The sequence below is a fragment of the Penaeus monodon genome, chromosome 12 (genome assembly GCF_015228065.2).
Source record: "Penaeus monodon isolate SGIC_2016 chromosome 12, NSTDA_Pmon_1, whole genome shotgun sequence".
NCBI classification, from domain to species: domain Eukaryota; kingdom Metazoa; phylum Arthropoda; class Malacostraca; order Decapoda; family Penaeidae; genus Penaeus; species Penaeus monodon.
In genome coordinates, this window is record NC_051397.1 from 32,899,105 (window position 1) to 32,902,874 (window position 3,770).

Sequence of the window (3,770 nt, forward strand, 5' to 3'; positions counted from 1 at the left end):
TCAAAAATATTTAACAAACGATTCTTTCAACCCCTTTCCCAGGCTTATCAAATTTTTCTATTTTCACAATGGTTACTCACTGTTTTTAAAACACACAATCTGTCACAGAACAGGTGCACACTTGCAGTGACATACAGTGAAACAATCATTTGGACAACCTAATTGTTTTTGTTTTTTTTCTTAGTGATGCTGACTGAAACCATGTGATTTACAGTATAAATTTTCATAGAGCTCTTAATGATTGGCACATAGCTTTCAAAATGGATCGCTTGCAAGAGGACATTTTACAACCGACGGGCCTAAAAGTCGGATCTAATTTTTACAAAAAGAATTGTATATCATGAATTTAAATTGAGGAATTTTAAAGGGCAGGATGTGTGAGTACAAACTGAAAATAATTTAGAGCTGGATGTGGTTAGTTCAATACATTATCAATATCTCTTATTTTGATGGATAAATAAGAGAAACACGTACTGAAATTGTATCTGTTTCAATCTCATACTAAGGAGAGATACTCAGGAGGAAATTAACTTAACAAAATACCCATGAGGGGAAAAACTTTTAAAGGTAAAATGGCCCCTACACACAAGTTTTGAAAAAAACCATACAAGGTTTTTTCAGGAAGCACAGAGGACCCCCAAGCTACTGTTGCAAAAGTCCCAGACAAAAATCTAATTTTTTAATTTTTTGAGAGTAAAAATTAAAACATAATTTAAAAAGATAACCCTTAAATGAAATAATGTTTATATCATTAACAAATCAGATCTAGAAATCTTATTAAAAAGGCTTTTAATTCATTCATTCTACAGAATGTAGAGATAGGTACAAAAAATACATGGCTGTATTTTCATAACACTGAGCATACAGTATATACATACATTTCACACATTCTATGAGAACTCCGCATACTACCTGATACTCTACTTGAGTTCTTACAAAGAAAGTTTACGAACTAAATTGCTCTCTTGGACACCGGACTTTGTGCATATCACAATCGTTATGACACAAGAGCTGGGGCTCTGTTTCTAGCAATCTGTTTAAATTTTGGTCAGTTTTAATAAAAAAAAAGTAAATGTTTAGTAATTGATATAAAGAAAAAATAACTAAGTACAGAGTTTTTTTTAGTTAACTTTTAAAATTTTGTTATCAACTAACAAAACTAATCAGATTTTAGCTAAGGCAAAACTGAAGATACTTCATGATCTTTTTCACAATTTTTCATGATTTGAAATAAATTGAAATTCTATTAAGATTCCTAATTATTTTTCTTCTAAAGCCTGACAGCAGATGGACAAAATATTTAAACTCAATGGGAAAAAACAAACATTCAAACAATTACACCCGGACAAACCTAAAACCAAAATATATAGAAAAACCCTCTGCAGTTCATCCATACTTAGCTAAATAATGGAATATGTTATGTACTTCAAAAGTCATCATATGTGTAAAATTAACTTGAATCACTTTCAAGAAGCAACTTCAAATTTTGGGCAAAAAAAAGGTAAAAGATGTGGGGTGTCCCTTAAATTTACTTTACAAGTTTTTCGCAGACAGCTTTAACAAGACCCCTTTTAATTATAATATACAAAAAATGTATCTTTTAAAAACTTGAGATAAAATAAAAATTAAAAACATTAAAATGGCCAATTCTGCTGTGAGAAACAAATTATTTTTTAGCTATCCTCATGTTTGCATGGAAAAAAAAATTGTGAGCATTCTGAAAAAATGAAAAGAAATATATTTAAAATTATGGGTGGTGTGGTGGGTGGGTGGTGTGGGGTGTGTGTTGGTTGGGGTGTGGTGTTTTGTGTGTGTGGTGGGGTGGGGTGTGTGTGTGTGTGGGTGTGCGCACTTTTTAATGCACAGTATATGTCTGTGTAGCAGTTTTAGTAGTAGTACACACACACAACAACACACCCACACACAAAACACACACAACACACCACCCCACACACACACCAAACACACAAATATATATATATATATTATTTTTAATAATATAAATTTTATATATAATATTGGTGTGTGTGTGTGGGTGTGTGGTGTGTGTGTGTGGTGGTGGGGTGTGTGTGTGGGTGTGTGAAAGTATGAAGATGTAATATGTATAGTAATTATGTATGTATGTTATAAATTTTATGTTTATGTGAATGAGTAGGGGTATATATTTTTGCTATGATATGATGTAAAATATCAGAATGTCAACCCGAAAATTCACCATAAAAAACAAAACATACAAATGTGTTATGAAAAAAAAATCACGAGACCACAATATAAGAACAATCCCAACATCTCTAAAAGTGAATCGGCATTTAATATGGAACACTCACTGTGATCCAGTTCTATGACAGAAATGAAAGAAATTGGCCACATGCAGCACTTGTGTGCAAGCAGTGTTTTACAACTGTATATAAATTATCACAATTAGGCAAAGAAAAAAAAAATTACAGTTTAAAAAATTTGGAGGGAAAAACGATTTTGTGGCCCTTTGGGGAAAGGGGCATTACCCTATAAATCTTAAATGACAAACATTTTAAACAAAAAAATATAATATAACCCCTTTGATAAAACATTGGGAAAATTTATTTTGGAAGCAAGTAGGTTTAGAAATGGTGTTTCCAGATTTCTATCATCATTACTGGGGAGGGGGGGCAAATTCACACAACAATATGGTTTTAACAGCTTTTAAATAAATTTGAAAAAAAAATCCCTCTCTCATCAGACATTTTCCCTAAAATCTGATTTGAAAAAAATATCTAGTGAAAAAATACTATTCCCTTCGTAATAAATCTTTTATTTAAAAATCAATCTGAAAAATAGTATTCTCTCCTAGAAAAAGGAAACTGTCAAGTAGTGTATACGGTATGGAATTCCCCGTAGCTTTAGGGGATATTTTTCATATGATGCGTAAATTACAGCTTTGTGAGATCTTTTAATTAAAATAGCTCAAGGGGCAACAGTGTTTAAAAAATTTTTCCATTCACCATATTTTTGTTTGCCTTTATATCATCCATAAAAAAAAATAAATTTTTTTAAAAAGCCAAAAGCTTTAGAAAAGTAAAAAGTCTCTACATTTTTCTTTTTAAAAACAAAAAAATACACAATTTTACCAAAAAGAATAGGTTCATATAAAGTGTGTTTCCATATATTATATATATGGAAAAAACACTTATATGAAACTATTCTTTGGGGAAAAAATTTTGTATGTTGTTTTTGTTAAAAGACAAATTGAGAGGGCATTTTTTCATTTCTAAAGCAATTTTGGTTTTAAAAAGTTATTTTTTTATGGATAGATATAAAGGCAATACATGAAAAATGGGAAGGATAAAAAATTTTAAACACTGTGTGCTACTTTAAGCTAGTTAATTTTAAAAAATCTCACAAATGCTTAATTACAGATCATATGTGAAGATAATGCCCAAAATCGGTAGATTTCCCTAGTATATCAATTTTTACAGTTTTCCTTTTCTAGGAGAGAATACCATTTCAGATCTATGTTTTAAAGAAAGATTTTTTACGAAAGGGAAATAGTATTTCTTTCATAGATATTCTTCTAACAGAATTTGGAAAAGATGTCGAGAGAGAGTGGATTTCTTTTAGAATTTTTTCAAAAGTGTTGAACCACTATTTTTTTGGGTTAATTTTCATTCCCTCCCCGTAGAGATGTAGTAATACTGGGAAAACCCCTCCCAAATTTTTCTTTTTTAAAAACAAAAAAAATTTTTTTTTTCTTGGGGTTTTTTCCCTTTTTTTTAAAAAAAAAACAAAAAAAG